The 26,387-nt window shown below is 39.1% G+C and overlaps 1 protein-coding gene and 1 long non-coding RNA gene across 5 annotated transcripts in view; one reads left to right on the forward strand and one right to left on the reverse strand.

The window, feature by feature from the left end:
* Positions 1-26,387, forward strand: part of PDE4D (phosphodiesterase 4D) — a 1,603,025-nt gene that overhangs the window by 17,198 nt on the left and 1,559,440 nt on the right. For 2 of the 4 annotated variants that reach the window (XM_061393125.1, XM_061393122.1), the window contains exon 1: positions 13,312-13,400. The exons of 1 other annotated variant lie outside the window; for it this stretch is intronic. The gene's annotated coding sequence lies outside the window, so the exon portion shown is untranslated. Of the gene's footprint in view, positions 1-13,311; positions 13,401-26,387 lie in introns of those variants that run through there. One more of the 4 variants, XM_061393129.1, reaches the window with a different exon arrangement.
* On the reverse strand, positions 11,724-13,010 carry LOC133233324 (uncharacterized). The gene is made up of 2 exons (XR_009731679.1): positions 12,921-13,010; positions 11,724-11,912 (listed from the first exon to the last, which is right to left on the reverse strand). It is a non-coding gene; the product is annotated as an uncharacterized LOC133233324 (long non-coding RNA).

Here is a 26,387-nt window from a genome sequence, read left to right on the forward strand (position 1 = left end):
TCTGATCAGTTGATCTATATTTCTGTTTTTATGCCAATACCATTTTCACTCTTGTTCACTAAGGTCTTTTATTGATAATAGTCTGGCATTCTGTACTCTAGACATTCTGTCTACATCATTAAAAAGATGCAGATGTGAGTGATACTCAGCCTCAGTAGCTCATTTCAGTAATTTCACAGAAGCTCAGGTAGGCTTGCTGTGGAAAGTACCATCGATTTCTGATCCTGTTGTAAGGTTCTGAAAACTTCCCAAGCTCAGGAGGCAGGTCTTACATTACTGTCAATAATACCGAATGTGGTAACTTATTATAAAGTAGTTCCAAGATGACATCCCAACCATATTCTAGAACTGACCAGAGGCCACAAAAGGTCCTAAAATGACCTTTATTATTGCTTTGGAGGGATAAGCTACACATTTTAAAAGATATTTCAATAAGGCGACCTACTTGCCTTTTGATGGTGGCAAGCTTCTCTACTTCAGGGTCTGTTTTGTTCAGATATAGTTGAAGGGCATATGACCCACACCAAAGTGTAAAGATCAGTATATTTTAAAGAGAAAGTCAGAATGAAAGATACGAGTGATGGCCAAAGATAAAACTCATCAAACCCTTGGAAAGTTTTCTCATATTCAAATGAAAAAAGAGATCAAATCTTTCTTCCTTTGAGAACACTAACATGGAGACAGACTTAATTGCTTTCTATGCTGTTGAAAGCACAGATCAACTATTTTCAAGATTCAGAGATCAATACCCATGTTCTGGTAATAATTTGACTTCTCACACTTGAGGTTTTGAAACCATAGAGAGCTCTTTCCTTTGGTGGATTGAAGACCTGCTAGGGTTTTGGTCCTTGCTCTGGCCTAATTACTTAATCTCTTTTGGCCTCAATTCCCTCAATTGTAAGGGGGAATAATTATATCTGTCCTTTATTTTAATGATACTTTTCATTTCTAAATGTCTGCCATGTGTCAGGTACTGTGCTGTGCCTTTGGCATATGTTATCTTTAAATCTCTCATCAATTCTGCAAGGAAGGAATAATTATCACTCATGTTTTGCAGTTGAGAAAGCCAAGGCTTAGATTCCTCAGGAGCCTGCCTGAGGTCACACAGCTAAGAGGTGGCAAAGCCAGGATAGAAACCTTCATGTGTGTGGACAAAAGCCCCTTCCCAGTCCTCCATGAGATTTCGAATTCATTTAAAATGAACATTTGGGGATGTATTTGGAAAATAGAAAAGTTCTTTGTAGATTCATGTTCTTATTGCCATTATCATCCTGATGAATATAAACCAGTTAATGTGTATTTATTGAATTCCTTACAGGAATGATTCCCTGGTAGCTCAGATGGTAAAGAGTCTGCCTGAAATGTAGGAGACCTGGTTTGACCCTTGGGTCAGGAAGATCCCCTGGAGAAGGAAATGGCAACCACCCACTCCAGTATTCTTGTCTGGAAAATTCCATGGATGAAGGGGCCTGGCGGGTTACAGTCCATTGGTTTGTAAAAAGTCAGACACGACTGAATGACTACACTTTCACTTTGCAGGAAGTTAGTACTGAATCAGATACCATTTTGGATACTCTATGGAATCATGTACTTCCCCCAATGTAGTGTTATGTAAGGTGCATTATAATAACTAAATGTTAAAATAGTTCTGAGTGATATAGCTTTCACTCCGGGAATCAGATATTAGTTTTTTTTAAATGTTTTTTGGAGAAAAAAGAAAAGAAGCAAGTATGCTAATCTAAACTGAGTGACTGTTTCAGGAAACAAAAAACAGCTGTGTGTAGTTCAATCTTCAGAGTCAACAAATAAAGGCCCCAGGAACCCTGAAAGCTGATCGGGAAAACTCCAAAGGAGATGAGAGAAATATACTATAGGGATTAGCAAATTTCTGCTGAAAAATTCATGTGTTCACAAATGTGCTGGACCAACATATCTTCCGCTGTCTGGTTCCTTGTTTGATTTGAGTCTTTAATGACCAATAGGGCTGTTGAAACTTAGTCAAGGAGTCTATCCTTGATTTGGGGATATCAGACTTCCTGCGCAAAAGATGGCTGGGAATCCATTCAGCTCTCCTAAAATAAGCACTAAGTTTTGGAAAGAATTTTCTCTTGTGGGAAACATCCTCTTCCTAAAGAAGGCCGTCAGCATGAGATGGCTGTTTTTCCAGGGACGAACGAGGGGAACCAGTTGGTTCCATAGCCGGGAATCAACCTTTAAAACAGGTTAACATTCGGGACAGACTCCTCTGTCCTGCTTCCTTGATCTTTTTGGAAGAACTGCTTAAACTCAATCTGAAAGTTCACAAAATTGTGCAGAAGAATCAGGCAAGTCTAGAAACGAGCTATTTCTTATTGTTTCTTCTGTTTCTTTATGTGTTGAATACAGATTTTAAAAAAAACAAACCCACCTTGGGAGGTCATTGTGAGGATGAAATAACATAACTCAGGTACATCTCCTGACGCAAAACAGTCATCACTATTGGATCCTAGGCCATCTCCCTAAACATGCTCATCCAGTTGTTCTTTAAGGCTCAAGGTGAACTACTGATTCCGTTAGGTCACAGGATGTCTCAAGAGTTAAGAAAAATGCTTTCAAATTGAGGAAAGATGGTGGAGGCTGTCTTTCTAGACCTCATCAAGGATCTGTGTTGGTGGAATATAGCCATCGTTTGGGTTTGGTAAGAGCTTCATGATGGATCCATGTAGAGAAGGAGCTATGCCACCAGACAGCTGGCTGACTGCTTGCCTTTGATTGCCTTGGCCAAATGAATGTGGGGCCACTGACTGACCCCTGCATTTTTCTGCATGGGCGATGGGAGAGGGGAGCCCTTGTCCAGTTCTCCTGTCAGACATTTGGTCACATTTGACTCTCTGCTGGGTTAAGGCAGAAGACCACTGGGGAGGATAAGACCACTAGGTGGCCAGGCTTGGTTTTGTTCAGCATAGTCTGGATTTCGCTGAACCCAAATAGATAAAATCGACCAAACCAAGGTAATCATCTAAGGGATATTTGTTAAAATGCTGGATACTACAAGAACTGTCATCAGCCTCATTTTGCTGTTTGGATTTGGTCCTATTTTTTTTTTTTTTTGAGTAGAGGAATAAGAGGGCAGCCTAATATCGTCCATGTCATCCTCTAGCTGCAGCCAGTCAGAACGCTGCCCAGTCCCTAGCAGCTAGTGGCCAGCCAGGCATCTGGTCCAGACCCTCTGGGCACAAGTTCCTGAGCCTGGGGGTGAGGTTACTTTGGTCACAATGCCTTTCAACATCATCCTGGCACTGTGGGAAGCAGAGGCAGTGTTTTCAGCTCTGGGGACTCAACTTAGCTGTGCTTTACTTGTGGCCAGTGGCCCCTGGTAGGATGAGCTCTGCTCAGGGAGACAAGGGACTACTATTTGCCAGTTGATGCCAGCAAGTCATTTTATGTCTGGGGGCCTCAGGGTCCACGGAGTGAGGTTATCTCTAACTTTGATCTCATCACAAGCCATCTCTGAATCTGCCTGGGGTCTGCTTCTGCCTGGGGCACGGAAATGTGTGTATTTTTCTTTCCTCCCTTCCAGTCCCTGATTCAGCCGATGATCTGTTCTAAACTGTTCTTGGCCCACCCCTCTTATATTATCTAAATTTCTTTGTGCAAAAGAACAAGATTAAGTTTGAATGGATCATTGTTTCTTATAAACAACTGCTGATAAAGTCATGAGTTGACCTATTTCTGAAGCAGACAACTGAGGGGAAATTTATGGCTTTCTCTTCTTCAGAATTAACCAGTTTCTTTTCTTGAAACATGTTTTATGGGACTAGACTAATCACCCTGGCGATATGTGGCTGAAGTTCTCTTGGCTGTAGATCAAAGTCTCCGATATACCAGCACAGATAATAAGAAAACAGCACAAGGGAGGATAAAGACTTTACAATGAATTTTGGCATCAGAGTCTAATAGAATGAATTTTTGGAGTCAGGCTCTAGTAAAGCAGAAAAATTAAAGGGATAATTAATTCCTAGAAAAATTGCAAATGACCAATATATAGTAAAAGTGTCTAACTTTCTCTACTAATGAAAGACATGCAAATAAAAACACTCTATCATTTCCCTCTATCATTTTGGCAGAAATGTATATAGTTGGTTAAACCTGGTGTGCCTGTGATGCAGCTGCCTGATGCAACCTTTTGGTGGGTAGTTCAGGAAGCAACAGTTAGAACTGGACATGGAACAACAGACTGGTTCCAAATAGGAAAAAGAGTACGTCAAGGCTGTATATTGTCACCCTGCTTATTTAACTTATATGCAGACTACATCATGAGAAACACTGGGCTGGAAGAAACACAAGCTGGAATCAAGATTGCCGGGAGAAATATCAATAACCTCAGATATGCAGATGACACCACCCTTATGGCAGAAAGCGAAGAGGAACTAAAAAGCCTCTTGATGAAAGTGAAAGAGGAGAGTGAAAAAGTTGGCTTAAAGCTCAACATTCAGAAAACGAAGATCATGGCATCTGGTCCCATCACTTCATGTGAAATAGATGGGGAAACAGTGGAAACAGTGTCAGAGTTTATTTTTTGGGGCTCCAAAATCACTGCAGATGGTGATTGCAGCCATGAAATTAAAAGACGCTTACTCCTTGGAAGGAAAGTTATGACCAACCTAGATAGCATATTCAATAGCAGACACATTACTTTGCCAACAAAGGTCCGTCTAGTCAAGGCTATGGTTTTTCCAGTAGTCATGTATGGATGTAGAGTTGAACTGTGAAGAAAGCTGAGTGCCGAAGAATTGATGCTTTTGAACTGTGGTGTTGGAGAAGGCTCTTGAGAGTCCCTTGGACTGCAAGGACATCCAACCAGTCCATTCTGAAGGAGATCAGTCCTGGGTGTTCTTTGGAAGGACTGATGCTGAAGCTGAAATCCAATACTTTGGCCACCTCATGTGAAGAATTGACTCATTGGAAAAGACTCTGATGCTGGGAGGGATTGGGGGCAGGAGGAGAAGGGGACGACAGAGGATGAGATGGCTGGATGCCATCACCGACTTGATGGACGTGAGTCTGAGTGAACTCCAGGAGTTGGTGATGGACAGGGAGGCCTGGTGTGCTGCAATTTATGGGGTCGTAAAGAGTAGGACACGACTGAGTGACTGGACTGAACTAGGTGATATGCATGCTTGTGTGCTCAATCACATCCAACTCTTTGCAACCCCATGGACTGTAGCCCACCAGGCTCTTCTGTCGATGGAATTTCCCTGTCAAGAATACTGAAGTGGATTGCCATTTCCTTCTCCAGGGGATCTTCCTGACCCAGAGATAAAACCTTTTTTTCCTGCTTGGCAGGTGGATTCTTTACCATTGAGCCACTGGTAGAAGCCCCCACCTCTGTGTCCTTTAGGGAAGCTTATTTAACCTCTCTAACTCTTGGTAAAAATGGGAATAATAATACATATCAAACCTCTTAGAGGTTACTAAGGGAATTAGGCAATAAAACACACATTAAGCACCTGAGATAGTATAAAAATACTTTTTTTTTTCCCCCACACAGTTTCTGTTTTACTTTAATTGTATGAGTACAGGCAGCTGTCTTCCTATGCCCATGATTCAAAGAGAAAGCTAAGAGGGCTTTGAATAGCTTCCATTGACTTAAATGCAGGAAGTACCCTACTTCCAAATATGTGGAACAGTTTTTCCTAAGGCTGCCGTGTGTCTGAGAAAGACCATATTGAGTAATTGTTTTCTGAAGGCAGGAGAGGAGAGTGGGTGACTGATGGCTGTTGGGCAGCCTAAAATAATATTTCATTCTTGTCATCCTGACACAGTTTAAGATCAAATGATTTTGGATGGTTCTCCTGTTTCCCTCTTGGTTTGGAAGAACAGAGCTTTTGTTACTTATGCTCTTAAACAACAGAGCTTTGTTCTATACTCAGGAGCATATAAACTAAACAGAAGATTTCCTTACGGGCCATCCTATTTGCTGTGAGGAGTGATTCCCAGTGGAAAGTAGACGTGGTTAGCTCCAGCCATCTGTGGAGGGCCCACATCATCACAGAGGAACTTAGCCGAAACCCAGGGGAGCACGGCAGCCAATCAGATTGGGGATTTACTTCTCCTATACTGTGCTAACATTGGTGGACTCAGCCATTTAAAAATGCCCTGCTTACTTGGGCCTTGCTTTGTCCTACAAAACAAATAATCTTGTATTGCTTTCTTTGAGGCAGAAAAATGAAAATGCCAATATTTTGAGTGTTTTTTACTTTTGGGAACTTCTGGTTCGTAGACAATTGTTCCAGACTGCTGTGTTATCTTTTCAGAGCTGTTGATACTATGGAATGAGGGTTGTAAATAAGGCTCAAGAGTTCTCATCAAAGGCTAATAGATCACTAGAAGGACACAAATTAGGTTCTGCCTGTCCTGTATCCCTCTTCTCAGTTCTCTTTCCTTGCACCATACCAGCTCCTGGCTCGCTGCCACACTGCCACACCCATGTGCCATTTTCACTTAACAAAGGCCAGGTCTGAGTAGAATATACGAAGTTGGGATCAATTCCAAATCAATTCCAAATGTTAATAATTACAGCTATTAAGTATGGAGCACTTTGGAACATGCCAGGTTTTGTGTTAAGTGGTTTGCATGCATTATCTTGATGCTTCTCAAGGAGTAATCCATGATGACTGACTTTACAAGCCTGGGGTTGGTTGGTGTCATGTATGCCAGTAAAAATGCAGATTCATAGGTTCCATTCTACACTTGTGAGTTGAGCATCCTGTGGTGAGGTCAGGTCATCTATTACTTTAACCAGCACCTTCAGCAATCCTGATGCACAAGAAGTTCAAGAACTTGTGTGTTATTTTTCAAAGCAAATGGGGCTCAAGTGCAATCTGCTTTCCTTCCACTGCTCTGATTTCTGTGCTTACATTTTTAGGGCAAAAAAAGTAAAAAAAAAAATCCTGTGGACTGGGAGATGTGGGCGACTGATGCCTCTTAGTAGCTGGTGATTATGACTGTGTCCCTATAGGCAACGTGCTTTTGAGATACCAAGTATTTGTCTCTATTGTGGGAGGATTAAAAATTGAGAAGTCTTCTCTTGATGGATGGTAGCCTGTGCTCTGAATGTAGAGAGGGATGCCTCAGGGACTACAGAGGCACGACTGTGTGAATGGTTGCATGGGTCATGTACTGCCCAACCGGATGTGATGGCCTTGTCCCAGGAGTGAAAACCTGGCATTCTTCTTGGCCCAGGGGTAGCCCACTCCTTAGAGGAGAAGGTAACTGATGTGCTGGCGTGGGTCTCAGGGACCAGGAATCTCCACCTGCCTTTGGTTATCACACCCCAAGGGGCCTGAAATCTTCAGGGTTGTAAATTCCTTGGTTCTTGGGTTTATTTCTGCTGCTGCTGCTGCTGCTAAGTTGCTTCAGTTGTGTCCGACTCTGTGCAACCCCAGAGACAGCAGCCCACCAGGCTCCCCAGTCCCTGGGATTCTCCAGGCAAGAACACTGGAGTGGGTTGCCATTTCCTTCTCCAATGAATGAAAGTGAAAAGTGAAAGTGAAGTCGCTCAGTCGTTTCCGACTCTTTGCGACCCCATGAATTGCAGCTCACCAGGCTCCTCCGTCCATGGGATTTTCCAGGCAAGAGTACTGGAGTGGGGTGCCATTGCCCAGGGACATTTAATCATAGTGGCACAGACTGGTTTAATGTGGTTTCTCTGGGCATTCATTTGGTGAGAGGGGAGGACAGGCTCCTTTGCAAGCCACTTTAGTGGAGGAAGCTGAGAGATTTAGCAAAACTATTTTTTTTTTTTTTTCTTTTGAGGGGCGAGGCACAGGTGGAGTGGGAGAGGCACTAGAGATACACTGGACCGATGTCCCAGTTCTGAAGGTTATCCTCCAACACACTGTTTTCTGAATTCTTCAGCCCCTCCCATCCTCCTTGTCTTGGTGTATGTCCAATGCCCAGTGCCTGTCCCCTCAATCACAGGCCTGGACTGCAGCAATATTGTGGGTAGGGAGGCCTCAGCGGCATGAGTGGGCCGTGGAGCAAATGGACACATGAAGTGTCCACCTCTGGATCTGAGGCAGTGTAGTGGGGTAGGGGAGCTAATCACTCACTTTTGGAATTGAGACCCCCTTCCTTTTGTATTCCTCTCCCAGGAGCAGGATAATTAGAATAAGGAGACTTAGTTTAGCTCATTCAACTCCCTGCCAGGCCCCATACACAGCTTTCACATATGCAGTCATTTCTAGCATCCCAGGTAGGCTTCCCTGTGTTTCTTTATCAACTTGTTGAGAAAGAGCAGAGATGAGGCTGGTCATGGGACTGTTAAGTCTTAACATTTGATTTTTTGGGATCTTGAAGAAAGTACCTTGGATTTCATTTTGAAAAAAAAATTTTTTTTTCCCCTAAACTGAAAATGTTCCCCAGTTTTCTCCCTGGTTATTTGTCCTGCTAATTCATATGGTAAGTGGTGCTGATTCATGAATTGACCATCAGGGAATAAGCACCCTGCATGGAGAGGAGGTGGGAGGAAGGGGTTTGCTCTCAAGGAGGGGCCTGTCCTTGGTCTTGGTGGTCGGTGCTGGGAAGGGCACACAGATGGAGAGATGCCTCCTGGGAAGCACAGCAGTGAGAGAGTATGGGGTCCCTGAGGCCCTGTGAGCAGTGAGATGTGTCTGGTGGGGGTTTGTGTGGGCGGGGAAGGAGATTAAGGGTGAGACCACTGATGAATGAGGAATGTGGGAATGAAAGAGCGCAGCAGGCCATTGTCTGTCCCTAGGGCAGCTGTTCCCTTACCAAGCAGACTCTTTTTCTCTGTACCTCCTCAGTAAGTAAGCTGAAGTTCCAGTTAATAATCTCCTAAACTGAGAAATCCCCTCTCCTGGGAGGAGAGGAGATAATTAGCTTCTGTGTTCTCTCATATCTATGCTGAGAAGTCAGCATGAATTCTAGACATGATTCCTGTCTTTGGATAATCATCAGAGCTGTTTGTAACAGGTCTCTCTTTTTTCCCCCTCCCTTCAACTCTTTTTTTGATTAGGGTACTATGACTGAAATGAATGGCTTCCATTATTTTTTTGCCTTCATGCAGGAATCTTTAAACTAGGCCGAACTTTGGACCAACTATCATATGAATCATGTCTACTACAATTACCCTTTCTGTGTAATGTCCTAGGTTAGTGCCATTGTGTGACACAATAAATGTAGAGCAGGGTTGAAAATGTCAAGTGATAACCGGACAGAAGACTGACAGGGAACAGACCCACCTCCTTGAACTCTTATCTCGGAGGCCTTAAGACAAAACCTTACATGAATATTTCCCCAAATGAGATATATGATGTTAATAGATATATTTTACCATATTTGACTGTTCAGCAATTCAACTCCATTTTTGATGTGTACATTTATTGCAATGAACTTATAATAATTATGATACAAATGACAGTTTTCTCTTGATGAATATTTATTACGTAATAGGCTCAGTTCTAAGTTCAGTTCTTTGCCCGTTTAATCTTCACACCAGCCTCGGGAGGTAGTTACTGTGAGTGCCCCATTTTACATATGGGGAAATTGAGGCACAGATCTCTTAAGTAGCCTGCCCGAAGTCCACAGATAAGAATCAGAACTGGGATTTGAACCCAGGCAGTCTAACTCAGAGTGTATGCTGTCAGCCTCCATGCTATTAATATAATGCTTACACATTGCTTGAAGAGGTGGTTTTGGCATCAAATATGAAGAATGCAACCCTTCAAACTTTTCTGTTGCAAAATGTAAGTAATTGTCTGTTTTGTGTATGTACTCTTGTATGACTGTTGATATATCATTACCAAGAAGAAGGGTTTTGACTATGTACGAGCACAAAAGATTGTTGATTTGGGTTAATTTTATGTGTAATAATGGTTTAGAATATTGTCACATGCATTGTTAGTACATTTCCAAACATGCATGTTCTCAGATAATTAAAAAGCAGCCCCCAAAATTTCCCCCCATGTGCCGAGAACAAGTTTGATTATGAGGTCTATGTACCCAGATGATGTGTTCTGTTATCTAAACCAAGAATATAAGCTTAATCCCTGCAGTGACCACAGATTCATAGCTCTTGTAACCATGACTTTTTATGTAAATGAAAAAAAATTTTTTTTTTTTTTGCTTTGTCAAGGTGAGCAGGACTTCTAGCTGATGTATTTCTGAGTAACTGCTTGTATTTATGTTAACACCACAGACACTGGCTCCAAGAGTTGACGTTTGAACTGTCAGCAGTTGCCCCCCACCAGCAACCTGGTCCAAGATCTAGGGTTTCTTTAGGTGGAGTCCAACCTGGTGAAAACAATGAGTCTACTTATCCATTTCACCTGGAGCACAGTTAACCTCTTGCCAACCTCCGCAGGTCTGACACACTAACTTGGTGGATCCGAATGTTTCTTAAGAGTTTTCTCATGAGCGACTCCTTTGGCCACGTGAACTGCAGGGCAAGGCAGATTAGCTTGTGGGCCTAAAAACTGTTCTTGGCCCAGATCTAGGGACACCTTTCAGTCAACCAGAGCTGCTCTGATAGTTAAGATGGGCTGAAGGCTCTTGGTTCAGATTAAAGGTTTGCATTGCTGAGTACTTTGCTTTAATTGGGATCATCTAAATTCTTGTCTGTGAGATGGAGATCCAGGAAATGAATTGAGAACAGAATTTAGCTGTCTGAATGACCTTTGTGTACCATGAACCCTCTTAGTGCCAGGTGCGAGAGCCAACAGCTATTAATTGATGGTGGTAATGGATGTAGTCTCTCCAGCTAGAGCCTGCTAGCACAAGCCCTGTTGGATTGGAAATGATGCCTGCTATAAGGAGACTTTAACACACTGCACTAACAACTTTCGGAAAAGATCAGTGTATTGGCATGTATTTTTAAGTTTCCTTCTTCACTGCATTGTTTTAAATAGGGCATTGAAATCAAATGTGAATGATATAATTGGCTTAAGTCGGATTGTACTGACACATCACTTCCTTTCTTCCAGTGTGAGGTTTTCCCTGCTATGTGACCACTCCAGGTTCTAAATATCTACCCTCACCCCCAGTTGCCAAGTAGCAGTAACATGTCTCAGGCTATCGTGATTATTACGATGATTGGAGGGAAGGCCATGCTGGTCTTTTAGAAAGCTCTCGTCATGAATGTGTTTTTGGTTGAACATTGCTTGCTAATAGATGAACAGCTTGCAGCTGAATCAAACAAAACCTTTAGTGTTTGTAAGGGTCAGGGTGCCAGGGGTCTGTCTGCAACTGAGCTTTATGTTGACACAGAGAATGTCCAGAAGCCATGAAAGCTTCTGACTCAAAGACTTGCTAGTTGGTTGCTTGCCATTGTTTTGAGTGGGGAGATGGTTATCTTCAAAGTTGTCAAAGGTAAAATTTTCCTGTAGGAAATTTCTGGGCAACTATCATGTGAAATAATTTAAATGCCTTAGTTTAGAGTATTCTTGGTCTTGTCTATTGAAAAATGATTTGAACATTGGAATTTGAAGAGATCTTAACATAATTTTATTTGGGGAATGAGAAACAGGGAGTTCTGGGTGTTGAGGATTCAATGACAAAATTCTGGGTGTGAAGATTCAATGCCAACGTTACCTTAAGAGCATGCTTTCCCTTTCAGACTAGATCATCCTTGTTATTGTTGAGTAAATGGAATCACAATTTTAACAACCTGGCTTCCCTCAGAAGTTTCAGTTCTCACACAGTCACCATGAGCAGCAGCACTGTCAAGTAAACAAAGGTTTAATTAAGTAAAAAATATTTAAACGTAGTGAAATAGTCCTCCCTGGTTAGTCACAAGTTGGACAATTCAAAGAACAGATCTTGGGGGGATTATGAATGGATTACTTTTTCTATTCCCTGTGTTTCTGTTTTTCTTCTTGGTGTCAAATCTCAAGTTAAATTCAGTCAGCCATCTAGAGCAAACAAAAAGAGCATAAATGTCTTTTCTGTTCCTGTTCCTTATATTTCATCACTAAACAAAGCAAGTTTCCTTTCCTGGCTTCTTCCTTTGGGAGCATATAAAACTGACATGAGTTTATATTGTGGAGGTTCTGCTGTCACTTTGAAAGCATAATGATTGATTTTGTTATTTAAAAGTTTTTACAATGATTTTTTGGTTGCTAATGTTACACTTGCTACAAAATTTGCTGAAGAGACACATCATTTGTTGAGGATTTGGAAGGATTTGTCATTAGGTAAAGTATATCATGTATGTTAATTCCATTAAAAAAATTTTTTTTCTTTAGTCATCTCTTATGACTTTAAAAATGTTTGCCACAGATGCATTAATAACTACAGTTTGAAAGTTTGGTATAACAAGTAGTTGGTATTACTAATACTTCAAAATGTGATGGGAAATAAGGAAAATATTGCAAGGAAAACAGAAACCTAGGCCATGGGGGGCTATGCCAACTGGCTCTAACATTATTTTCTGCCCCACCAATCCCACCAAAGTACATTCTGGTACATGCTATATAGCCATGTATAGCTATATAGCTATATTGTGGGCCAGTATAATAACCCATTTTCCTAATTCACTATCTGAGCACAGTTATTCCTTTTAAGACACTAAAAGCATCTAATTGTACTCATGAAACCCCTTTTCCCTCTTCTCTGCCTGAGCTGCCTTTATTCTTGTTTCTGTGGGTGGGTGAAAAGGCTGTCCATCTGAAAAGATAGCTCTCAAACCTTTCTGGAAAATGATCTCTCTTCCTCCACAAATGATCATTTTGGTTTTAAATTTATTTCAGGTACATTAAGCCTCCCTGGACTCATACTCAATAACAAATGATCCTACAATAGATGAGATTAGAAAAAGGTAAAATGAGATCAAAGTGGACCTAGTCGCCGGAGTGACTTAATGCATATTATTTCAACTCAGCATTACTCCCACTAAAAATAAAAAGAAAGATGAAAATTACCTTTGGGTTTTTGCTGCTGTGGTTGCCCTCTGTGTCCCAGGGGTACCTGGGTCCTTTAAGGTCGGCGAGGTTGATCTTGCCAAAGCATAACAGATCTTGCTCCAGGTGAAGTCGCATTTCCCAGTCCTTTGTCGTGCTTCCCTTGGGCAGTAAAGCTATGATTTTTTTCTGGCCTTGCAAGGGAAAGTGATTCCAGATAAGCTGAGTGTTATGTGGAATATCTCATCTCTGTTGTTCTAGTGCAGCCCTTTCAGCTTTCCAGAGCCAGTCAGACTTGTTATGAGGAGCTAAATGATTGGCTGGATCTGGGGCTCAGTTTCATAAATTATAGCCCAGCGTACGAGAAGCACAAGTCCTATAGTTGCTGTAGTCCAGAGGCCTGCCAGTTCCTGCTTTAACGCATATGTAGTCGTAATTGAGTTCTAACACGGCCTTGGATGTTTCTGTCCTAAATAGCTGACATTGCATCTTCAAGACCGTGTGAGTAATCCTGACTTTTTTTTTTTTTTTTTTAAAAACTCCGTAAATTAATTACATGCCCCAAGAGGGAGTGATGGTAATTAGAAAATACTGAAGTAGCAAATGATTCATTTTCAAGGTGCTGTTTTCTGTGTATCAAGTTCAATGCAATTAATCGTAAAGCTTCTAAGACCTGGCAGGATTATTCCAGCTTTTATTTTTTGCCACGAATCAGAGTCAAGCTGTATTTTGAGGGAGGCTCTTCAATGCATTTGCTAGCAGGGTTTGTGTTAAAGGGTCTGGAAAGTGAGAAAGGTCCAATACGAGCAGGTTAAAACAGATTGTTGGTGTCAAAGCCATGGCTGAGAGCCCTTGAGTCCGGCAAGTTTCAAGACTTCCCACCCACATGGTCCACAGCTGGGAGGGAGCAGTCAGGACAGGCAGTCCTTTTGGGACACAGGTACACAACACTCAGAGCACAGAAAGAGGAGAAATGTGAAATGACAGCAAAGCTTTGCTTTACTGTCATCTGAAGCTGTACCAAGGCATATTCTATGGATAACTAGAATATTTTTACATGTATAAAAATGCTTCTCAGTGGTTCTGTTTATATGGTGGGGAGCTGAATGAGAACTCCCTAGCTTGTGTGTGTGTGTGTGTTTAAAGCCTTTAAGAAGCATATTAAACACACGGAAACAACATAAACAGAAGAAAGTATGTGGATTGGAATGTGTGGTCAGAGCAGATCAAATTATCCCAGGGAAGCCGTTGTTAGGTTTGTATAATTGCTGGGGGTGACTTCTACTGGTAACCAGGTTGAAGATAAAGCCAGAGCAGATTGAGAGGAGAACCTAGAAAACATCAGCATTTTATTACCTTCTATAGCATATACTGCAGGATAGAGTTAATACTGAGTATAGACTGGTGAGGGTAAGCAGTTCATGTTTTGCTTTTAAAACATTATTGATTTCTCCTGTCATTAAAAAAAAAAAAATCAGACTTTTTTCTATGAAGTTAATCATTAGAAATAAATATTTTCTTCCACATAATTTTTATATCTTTCTCAATATGGCACAAAATTAGGTAATTTCTTACAATTTTGGGTTGTTTCCAGTTTGCTTTTTGTCTAAATTTTCATCTTTAGACTTAGAGATACAAATCTGTATTTTTGTGCTGTACATAAGCCTCAAGCATAAATCATCTGAATAGTTTTTTAAATCACGGGTTTCTGTGGCCAGTGTAAATTTCTAATAGCTAGAATAGTTACTTGCCAATTCCTATAAAAATATTATTTTTATACCTAAGAGCAGTTTATTTTTGGTCACACCTATTTAAATGACTGACATGATTTGGTCAGTAGGAAAGACATAATAGTTATGTGTTTGCAAAATTTTATGTTTCATTCACTTTGGAAATGCAAAATTTTGTTGTTAAAATATTTTTGCCTTCTAAAATATGACCCCTTTTAGGTCACAGCAACAAATGAAGTTTATAAAAGGAGAGAAAAATAACAGAATCCTTTTCTGTATTAGCCAAGTATATGTAAAATAGTTTTAAAACATATAATTCTAATACATTCTTTTAGAAACATGCTCTCTGTGAAGAAAGAGTATGAGCTTCTAATTATGATAGTGTGATAAGTTCCTTTATTTAGTTTCCATGGCTGTAGACACTAATACTAAGAGTTGACAGTCATTATTTTATGTCTTAACCGACTGTATCAGTGAAGAAAGGATTGCATCTACTGAAGGACAGTAATCTCACCCCTCCCGGTGGTTCGGGGCCCATGTAGGGTAAGAAGTGGGGAGAGTGGAAGCAGCTTTCTCTGAACTGGTTTCTGACCTTTAAGCTGGCTCCTTCTCTCAGCGTAGTGTCAGTATGGCTTTCTTGCTCTAGCTATCACATTCCCTCCCACCTCTTCATGCCTTCCTTCTGTATAGTATTAACTTGAGCTCTGATTGAGATGAATCAAATGCAAATGACCTATGCTCAGCTATCAGATATTAATCAGCTGCTCATGCAGTTCAGAAGGTGTTTAGAACACGGCTCAGGGAAATTCTGTTGGGAGTATTGACATCTTGCATTGGAGCTTCCTGTAGGACTTTCACCTCTTCAGTTCTCTGGATTCACATCTGTTTTACATGAAAGGGCAGGACTTTAAGGAAAGAGTAGAGGAGTACCAGGTGTCCAGGGATAGGTATCTGTGAGCAAGATGTTGTGCAGAAAGGAAACATTTTCTGAATAGCAGGAGCTGATCTCTTTTCCCTCTGTACTTTATTTCCAATTGCCATTTTTGTCTGACTGTGGAAGTTCTTTGGCAGATAAGGTTCTGTAAAACTATGTATATCTCCCATAGACAGATGGATTTGACAAAGATATATCCAACAAGGAATGTATTACATCATAAACTTGCAAAGCACTCATGAATGCAAATTGGCTTAAGTAATATTTCTTGATTGAATTACATTTTCCAGGGTTTCATTTGGTGAATTTCACTTTTGGAAAGATTTGCTCTTCTCTAAGATATTTTTTTTCCAGTGTTATATATAGAACTACTCTTTTTGCTTACTCTTGCTGAAGAATTTAATTATCCTTAGTTGGCGTTTTCAAAAGACTTGCTGTCCCACCTGGAGCTTGTTTTAGAGTAGAGCAAAACAAAAAACTTCCTCTCCTTCCCCCAACCCAGAGTTAAAAGCTTTAGATTTGTATGATTCTCTCTGTTTGTGGAGCTTGACACTACCCCTTGGAAGAGGAGGAACTTTCATTTAATTAAAAAATCAATTTTTCCACTTTAATTATAAAATATATGCAGGTGATATAATTTTCTGTTATACTAATCACAAACCAAAATTGTATCCCTCCAATTTCAGGAAGCAAAATGACTTAGTAAATTGATCTTGGAGTTAGTGAGATCATGCTCAAGTCTTTTAAATTTTTTTAAGCCTCAGTCTCTATGTCTGTAAAATGGAAATAATGGTATATATATCCTGGTGTTTTACTGTATTGGTAAATAGCAGCAGCATGATGAGAAAGTGCTGATTAAAGAATATTTTAGTTATTTGGGCTAAGATAATGACGTTATTATCATTACAAAACTTCATAGCACTGGTTAGTTTCCTTTACTTCTAAAAGTGTATCCCCAGAATTGAATAAATACTTTTTAGAGCAAAAGCAGTCTTCAGTGTTTGATCTTGAAAAATTACAAAGGTTTTCAGAGCCTCAGTCCTTATCTGTCTGTTACTTGAGTATAAAAATAACAGTAGGGTTACTATAACAATAAGAAAGTGATATTGTATGTGAAAATATATTTAGTAAACTTCTAAGTGCCCTATACATGTTACTTATGTATTATCAGGATATTAATAAAAGGTATAAATAGTCAATTTTAAAAATGGAAAATATCACATACATTTCCTTTAAATTGTATAATTCCATTTGTATAAAATGTACAGAATAGGCAAATTCATAGAGACAGAAAATAGATGAATGGTTATGAGGCATTGGGGGAAGAATGTATGAGGCATGACTGCTAATGGGACCTACACATTTCTTATTGATTAGCTTTCTTTTTTAAAAAAAATAAAGGTAATTCTTTATTTTTTTGTTTGTGACTTTAAACTTTGTACTTTGTACTGGGGTATAGCCGATGAACAGTGTTGTGGCGTGTGTGGCTGTCTCCCTTCACTGTTCACCTGAAGTTTGATTAGCTTTCTCAGCAACGTCTACTTCCCTCCAACAGGGTGGATTAAGCTGGTACTGTGACTTTCCCTCCACTTAGATATAGCGCAAAGCTAGTATTCAGATAAGCATTCCCTCACAGTCTGCATTTAGAACTGTTTTTAGAGGGCATAGTTTCCTCAGAAGAAAGAGTGACTTAGAAAATTTAGATTGACAGATGTTCTTGAACTTTTTATTGTTGTGTTTTCTCTCTTTATTAAATTTAACTAACAAAATAATCATATACGTTAAGATGATGCTTATTCTGTGGGCTTTTCATACCAGGAATAAAGTGAATGGTCAAGATGACTTTCTGAACAATTTAGAAAGTTCAGTCAACAGTTTTGAATCTCAGATTTTTAACTGGTTCTATTTTGAAAGGTCATCACAACTTTTTGGATTATTGGCCACGGGTGTGTCCTACATTTCAGCTGCTTGAGTGCACTGTTGTTAAAGAGTTTAATTATTTCCTAATAATACTATTGGTGAGTCTGAAACAGTTCTACCACGTGTAGAATCTTTTTTTTTTATATGAAACTATACAGGATGCACAATAAGTAAAACAAATAAAAAATGAAATGAATTTTCTCCTGTCTTTATCCTACATACTTCACCCAGCAATTATGAGAGAACCTTCTGGAAATGAAAGAATTTAATTTGTAGTATAGTTTTTAAAATTAAAAAAATTTTTTAAATTTATTTTTTATTGAGGTATAGTTGATGTGCAGTATTATATGTCTCAGGTGTACAATTTAGGGATTCACAATTTTTAAAGATTATACACCATTTATAGTTTTTATAAAATTTGACTATAGTTCCTGTGCTACGTAATATATCTGTGTAGCTTATTTATTTTATACATAGTAGTTTATACCTCTTAATCCCTTATCCCTATCTTGCTGTTCCCTCCTTCCCTCTCCTGCTGCTAACCACTAGTTTCTTCCGTATACCTGTGAGTCTATTTCTGTTTTGTTAATACTCACTAGTTAATTTTATCTTTTAGATTTCACATATATGTAATAACCACATTATGTCTGACATCTCACAGCATAATACTCTCCAGGTCTGTCCAAGTTGTTGCAAATGGCAAAATTTCACTTATGGCTAGGTAGTATTCCTCTGTGTGTGTGTGTGTATACACACACCACATCTTTATTCATCTGTTGATGGACACTTAGGTTGCTTCTATATCTTAGCTATTGTAGATAGTGCTACTCTGAACATTGTGGTGCTGTGTATCTTTTTGAATTAATGTTTTTGGTTAATTTTGGATACATATACCCAGGAGTGAAATTGCTGGATCATATGGTGGTTTGGTTTTTCAGTTCAGTTCAGTCGCTCAATCATGTCCGACTCTTTGTGACCCCACGGACTGCAGCACGCCAGGCTTCCCTGTCCATCACCAACTCCTGGAGCTTGCTCAAATTCACGTCCATTGAGTTGGTGATGTATCCAACCATCTCATCCTCCATCCTCCCCTTTTCCTCCTGCCTTCAATCTTTCCGGCATCAGGGTCTTTTCTTAATGAGTCAGTTCTTCGCATGAGGTGGCCAAAGTGTTAGAGCTTCAGCATCAGTCCTTTCAATGAGTATTGATTTCCTTTAGGATTGGCTGGTTTGTTCTCCTTGCAGTCCAAGGGACACTCAAGAGTATCCCCCAACACCACAGTTCAAAAGCATTCAATTCTTTGGTGCTCAGCCTTCTTTATGGTCCAACTCTCACATCCATACATGACTACTGGAAAAACCATAGCTTTGACTAGATGAACCTTTGTTGGTAAAGTAATGTCTCTGCTTTTTAATATGCTGTCTAGGTTGGTCATAGCTTTTTTCCAAGGAGCAAGCATCTTTTAATTTCATGTCTGCAGTCACCATCTGCAGTGATTTTGGAGCCCAAGCAAATAAAATCTGTCACTGTTTCCATTGTTTCCCCATCTATTTGCCATGAAGTGATGGGACCGCATGCCATGATCTTAGTTTGTTGAATGTTGAGTTTTAAACCAGCCTCTTCACTCTCCTCTTTCACTTTCATCAAGAGGCTCTTGATGTTCCTCTTCGCTTCCTGCCATAAGAGTGGTGTCATCTGCATATCTGAGGTTATTGGTATTTTTCCTGGCATTCTTGATTCCAGCTTGTGCTTCAAAGAGATAGGAGTACCAGTCCAGCATTTCTCATGATGTACTCTGCATACAAATTAAATAAGCAGGGTGACAACATACAGACTTGATTTACTCCTTTCCCAATTTGGAACCAGTCTGTTGTTCTATGTCCAGTTCTAACTGTTGCTTCCTGACCTGCATATAGATTTCTCAGGAGGCAGGTAAAGTGGACTGGTATTCCTATCTCTTTAAGAATTTTCCACAGTTTGTTGTGATCCACACAGTCAAAGGCTTTGGCATAGTCAATAAAGCATTAGTGGATGTTTTTTGGAATTCTCTCGCTTTATCTATGATCTGATGGATGTTGGCAATTTGACCTCTGGTTCCTCTACCTTTTCTCAATCCAGCTTGAACATCTGGAAGTTCTCGGTTCACATACTGTTGAAGCCTAGCTTGGAGAATTTTGAGCATTACTTTGCTAATGTGTGAGATGAGTGTAATTGTGCAGTAGTTTAAACATTCTTTGGCATTGCCTTTCTTTGGGATTGGAATGAAAACTGACCTTTTCCAGTCCTGTGGCCACTGTTGAGTTTTCCAGATTTGTTGGCATATTGAGTGCAGCACTTTAACAGCATCACATTTTAGGATTTGAAATAGCTCAGTTCTGTTTTTATTTTTTGGAGAAACCTCAGTACTGTTTTCTGTAGCAGCTATACCAACTTACATTCCCATCCACAGTGTACAAGGATTCCTTTTTCTCCAAATCCTTAACGACTTTTATTTGTGGTCTTTTTGGTGATAGCCATATTGACAGGTGGGAGGTGATATCTCATTGCGGTTTTGATTTGCATTTCTCTAATAGTTAATGATGTTGGGCATCTTTTTATATGCCTGTTAGCCATCTGTATGTCTTCTTTGGAAAAATGTCTATTCAGCTCCTTTGTCCATTTTTGATTGGATGCTTTGTTTTCTTAATACTGAGTTGTGTGAACTGTTTATATATTTTGTATATTAACTGCCTGTTGGTCACATTATTTGCAAATATTTCTCCCATTCCATTAGTTGTCTTTCATATTGTAGATGGTTTCCCTTGCAGTGTAAAAGCTTTTAAGTTTAATTAGGTCCCATTTGTTTAATTTTGCTTTTATTTCTTTTGTTTTATGAGCCAGATTTAAAGAGCTGTTGCTGTGATTTAGGTCATAGAGTGTTCTATGTTCCTTTCTAGGAGTTTCATGGTTTCAGGTCTTGCATTTAGCTCTTTAAACCATTTTGAGTTTATCTTTGTGTATGGTGTGAAAGAGTGTTCTAATCTCATTGTTTTACCTGTATCTGTTAATTTTCCCAGCAACATTGTTGAAGAGACTATCTTCTCTCCATCGTATGTTCTTGGCTCTTCTGTCATATATTAATTGACCAAGGGTACATGGATTTATCTCTGGGCTCTCTATCCTATTTCATTGACCTATGTGTCTGTTTTTATATCAGTGCATGTCTGCATGCTCAGTCACGTCTGACTCTTTGTGACCCCACGGACTGTAGCCTGCCAGGCCCTTCTGGTCCTGAGATTATCCCAGCAAGAGTACTAGAGTGGGTTGTCATTTCCTTCTCCAGGGGATCTTCCCAACCCAGGGATCAAACCTGTGTCTCCTGCAACTCTAGCACTGGCAGGCAGATTCTTTACCACTGAACCATCTGGGAAGCCCTTTTGTGCCAGTACCATACTTAAAAAAATTTTTTTTTAATATTGTAGCTTTATAGTATAGTCTGAAGTCAAGGAGCATGATATTTCTAATTGTGTTCTTTCTCAAGGTTGTTTTGGCTCTTTGAGATCTTCTGTTTTTACATACAAATTTTAAAGTTATTGTTCTAGTTCTGTGAGAAATGCCCTCAGTATTTTGATAGGGTTTGCACTGAATCTGCAGTTCGCCTTGGGTAGTATAGTCACTTTAATAATATTAACTCTTCCAAGCTATGAATATGGTATATATTTCCATCTGTTTGTGTTGCCTGCAACTTATTTCATCAGTGTCTTATAGTTTTCCAAGTATAGTCTTTTGCTACCTTTGGTAGGTTTATTCATAGGTATTTTATTCTTTTTGATGTGATGGTAAATGGGATTGCTTCCCTAATTTCTCTTTCTGATAGTTCATTGTTGGTGTATTGAAATGTAACATATTTTTGTGTATTAATTTTTAATCTATAATTTTATTAAATTCATTGATAAGCTTTAGTACTTTACTAGTTTTTTGATGGCATCTTTAGGATTTTCTATGTATAATGTTATGCCATAGTGATATGTGGTACTTCTTTATTTCCAATTTAGATTTCTTTTTTCCCTTCTTAACTTGTTTCTGTGGCTAGGACTTCCAATACTATGTTGAATTAAAGTGCTGAGAGTGGGCATCCTTGTCTTGTTCCTGTCTTAGAGGGAATGCTTTCAGCTCTTCATTGTTGAGGATGGTGGTATTTATGGGCTTGTCATAGATGACAATTTATTATGTTGTAGTATGTCCCCTATATAAGCACTTTCTGGAGAGATTTTATCACTGATGGATGCTAAATTTTATAAAAAAAACTTTTCTGCATCTACTGAGGTGATTGTAGTACATGTTGAAAACTGCCATCTGGAACCATTGTCATAACTTTCTTCTACCTTTAATGATTGGATAAGACTCTCTTCAGTAATTTAAAATTTTAATGAAAGACTGTTTTTAACTCCTGCCCCCAGGTTTATTGAGATACGATTGACATATTACATTGTGTATGTTTAAGGCATACAATGAGTTGATTTGATACATTTACATATAGTAGTCCTGTCTTGTCCAAGGTTTGACTTTCTGTAGTTTCAGTTACCTGAGATCGATTGAGGTCCCAAAATATTAAATGGAGAATTCCAGAAATAAACTATTTATAAATTTTAAATTACATGCCATTCTGAGTAGTGTGATGAAATGCCATTCTGCTGCATGTCACACCCTGGATGTGAATTATCACTTTTCCCAGCATATCCTACTGGTTAGTCACTTAGTAGATGATTATCAAATCAGCTGTACTGGTCATAGTGTTTGTGTTCAAGTAACCTTTATTTTACTTAATAATGGCTTCAAAGGTCATGTAGTGATGCTGGCAATTCAGATAAACTTTATTATAGGTAAGTATGTAATGAGAGAGGTAGTAGTTAGAGGGTTTGTTACTATCCATGGTTTCAAGCATCCCCGGTCTTGGAACTTATCTCTCAAGAATAAGGGGGGACTGCTGTATTACAAAAGGATTGCCACCAGTGTTAGGTAACATTTGCATCACGTCACCTAGTTGCCATTTTTCTTTTTTTGGTGAGAATATTTAAGACATACTTTCTTGGCAACATTCAAGTATATAATACAGTATTATTAACTATCATTTCTGTGCTGTATGTTAGATCCCTAAACTTTTTCATGTTATAACTGGAAGTTTGGATTCTCTGACTAATATTTCCCTCTTTTTTCCACTCCCCAGTCCCTGGCAACCACTATTCTACTCTCTATTTCAATAAACTCAGCTTTTTAGGATTCCACAGATAAGTGAAGTCACGCAATATTTGCCTTTCTGTACCTGACTTATTTTGCTTAGCATAGTGCCCTCAAGTTATAGACATATTATTGCAAATGGCAGGATTTCCTTCTTTTTTATGGCTGAGTAATATTCTACTCCAAAATCACTGCAGATGGTGATTGCAGCCATGAAATTAAAAGATGCTTACTCCTTGGAAGGAAATTATGACCAACCTAGATAGCATATTGAAAAGCAGAGATAGCATATTGAAAAGCATTACTTTGCCAACAAAGGTCCTTCTAGTCAAGGCTATGGTTTTTCCAGTGGTCATGTATGGATGTGAGAGTTGGACTGTGAAGAAAGCTGAGCACCGAAGAATTGATGCTTTTGAACTGTGGTGTTGGAGAAGACTCTTGAGTCCCTTGGACTGCAAAGAGATCCAACCAGTCCATTCTAAAGGAGATCAGTCCTGGGTGTTCTTTGGAAGGAATGATGCTAAAGCTGAAACTCCAGTACTTTGGCCACCTCATGCAAAGAGTTGACTCATTGGAAAAGACTCTGATGCTGGGAGGGATTGGGGGCAGGAGGAGAAGGGGCCAACAGAGGATGAGATGGCTGGATGGCATCACTGACTCGATGGACGTGAGTCTGAGTGAACTCCGGGAGTTGGTGATGGACAGGGAGGCCTGGCATGCTGCGATTCATGGGGTCGCAAAAAGTCGGACACAAATGAGCGACTGAACTGAACTGAATATTCTACTGTGTGTGTGTGTGTGTGTGTGTGTGTGTGTGTGTGTGTGTATGTATCACTGTTTAAAATCCATCCATCCACAGTTGGACACTTACGTTGTTTCTAGGCTGTTGTCAATAGTGCTGCTATGGTGCAGATCTCCCTTTGAGATAATGATTTCATTTCCTTCAGATGTATATCCAGAAGTGGGATTTATGGATCATATGGTGCTTCTATTTTTAGTTTCTTGAGGTACTTCCATTCTGTTTTCCATAGTGGTTATACCCATTTACCAAAATGGATCTTCCTGATGGGCAAATTTCCCTCATTCAGGTGGTTTTCTTATGGCACTTCTCTTATCACCTAATTATTTCCAGTTTCCAAGTGCTTGTGCTTTGGCAGAGGAAAAAATACACAGAGGATTGCTCACCTTTTTTACACCCGAGTTTGGTTATGTAAAGGTCCCACTTAATAGAAAGGAGGCTGGGGCATGAATCTTACTTGTCTCTGGGAAAAGTAGAAAGTTGGTTTGGTGATCAATTCCCCAATTTATGTCATACATTTTGTTCTTTTCTCATCTGTTTTTTCTCTTCTCCTCCTCCCCTCCCTTCCCTTGCCTTTCCCTCTCTTCCTGTCCCCTCTCCTTTCTCCTCATTTCCTCTCCTCTTGCCGCCTGTCCTCTTCCTTCTGTCATCTAATATGTCTATGTAGGATCTAAGCTTTGAGTTTAGCCACTATGTACAAGTTAAATTAAAAAATTATAATCTTTATCACCTAGAAAAAATTAAGAACTTTTCAAATCTTAGTCCCATATGGTAACAGTTTTCCAAGGCTATTAATATATAACTGTAAATTATGATTATAGGAGTTACCATTGATTTAATATTTATGTCCAGTAGTGAAGAAAGTGGTAATGGGATGTTTTTCTCTTTCCACCTATCTCTTCCTCTTCTGTATCAATTGTTTGAATCTCTTGCTTTGTATTTTTAGAGAAGGGTAGGAAGAAAATGAAAAATGGGCAGCAAATATAAACTGTTCAAGCCTTCTCTACTCTTTTCCTGTTCCTTGAGTGTTGTATAAATTTTGCAGGGAATGCTAGCTTATTATTGAGAAAAACTGCTTATGAAGAGAATGTATAGCTTTTGGACAACTGTTTTTCTTGCCTGGAGTTGTGCAAATGATGGAATTAATATAAACTTGGTTTGCAGCTTCTCTATTTTCTAGAGGCTGCAGAGATTTCTCTCTACTCTGAACTTTTGGAGATTAGCAAAAATATTTATATCACAAATAAAAAGAACACAGATGCCTACTCAGTAACCAAAAATATTTTTTAGATCATTTCTATTTAAAAGAAATCTCCCCACAAACTTTTAATTTTCTCTTAATAAACATCATAAACCCATTTTAGTCCTTTACTCTGGATATATTAGGATCAAATATTTTTGTTGGGTGATAAGTCAGTAGTAACCTCAGTTATTTTGACAACCAAATTACTTTCTTCCAATATAAGCCAAATTTACAATTAAGCTATTTAAGAAATAAAGACAGCAAATAAACATCTAATTTTCATGTCCTGACCTAAGAAATAGAAAGACTAATTTCATATCCTCATATTTATCTGATTGAAATAAAAGTGCCTAAAAATAATTTTCCCACAACTCCATTTACTTGTTTATCTTCCTGGCACATTCCAAAATCAATTTTAAAGGCAACACTGAAAAAGAATAAAATATCTTCAATCTAACATACAAGCAATCTTTTTATTTTGGTGGATCTGAACAAAAACACTTATAGTCGTTACCCTCAGGCATTGAAAAACAATGGCATTTCTCAATTGTTAAATTCTAAAGATTATATTCTATTTAGTAAAGATTTTACATATGTCGTATCACGTTCATGGTCTTTGAAATAAGGCAGCCTACATACAGCCAAAAGGTAATGGCTTGGCATTTTTTAGCAATTGAAGAAATGGTGCCTGGGGCCAGGTTCTATTCTGAGTGGCTGTGTTACTCTGAGAAAGTTATTCAGTCTTCCTGTACCTCAATTCATTGTCTGAAAATTGGGATTATAAGAGTACCTACCTGGTTAGATTGCTGTGTACCTTAAGTAAATTAGTATAGGTAAAACACTTGGAATGATGAATAATGCATAGTAAGTGCTTTATAAATGTTTGTCTATTATTTTTATCTGTGGAATTGGTTATTTCATAAAGTATTTATTCTAGACAGCTAAAATTTCTTCAGTTAGTTCTAAAACTTCTTCTAGCCAGTGTTCATGGGTCTCTCCAAATAGATCTTATGTGTCTCTGTGTTTTTTCTGTGTTAAAGGGATTAAATGGAATCTTTCCTTTGTTGATTCAAAGTCAACATTCTCAGTGGTATTGAGTCATTTAATATAGAAATGATTAAGATGCTAAAGTGTTTAGGGAGAAAGTGTTTTGCCCCTAAACTAGCGGGTCCAGACTGCTCTGTTTTTTCAGTCCTTGGGCTGTGTTCTGAAGGCTTTTGGCCTTCACTGTACTAGCCTAAGTTAGAATCCTTGATTTGAAATACCTGCTTGAATTTTGTTATAGATTGTAAACAAGAAAATAGCCCAGTTTTTAAAAATTGTGTACCAAATGGAAGAACAGACATTGGCTCAGGAAGTCAGTCCTACACTGAGAGTAGATAAGAGCATAAATGTGTTTTATTCTTCTGGGTGATTGCTATGCTTTACTACAGGAATTGGCAAACTACTGTCTTTGAGCCAAATCTGTTTTTATAAATAAAGTTTTATTGAAACATTTCAATACTCATTCATCTGTACATTGTCTACTGCTGCTTTTGCACCAGGGCAGAGTTGAGTAGTTGCCACAGAGACCACATGGCCCACAAAGCCTAAAGTATTTACTATCTTTTACAGACCATTTACAGAAAAAGTTTGCCAAACCCTG

This window comes from Bos javanicus, chromosome 20 (assembly GCF_032452875.1).
Source record: "Bos javanicus breed banteng chromosome 20, ARS-OSU_banteng_1.0, whole genome shotgun sequence".
NCBI classification, from domain to species: domain Eukaryota; kingdom Metazoa; phylum Chordata; class Mammalia; order Artiodactyla; family Bovidae; genus Bos; species Bos javanicus.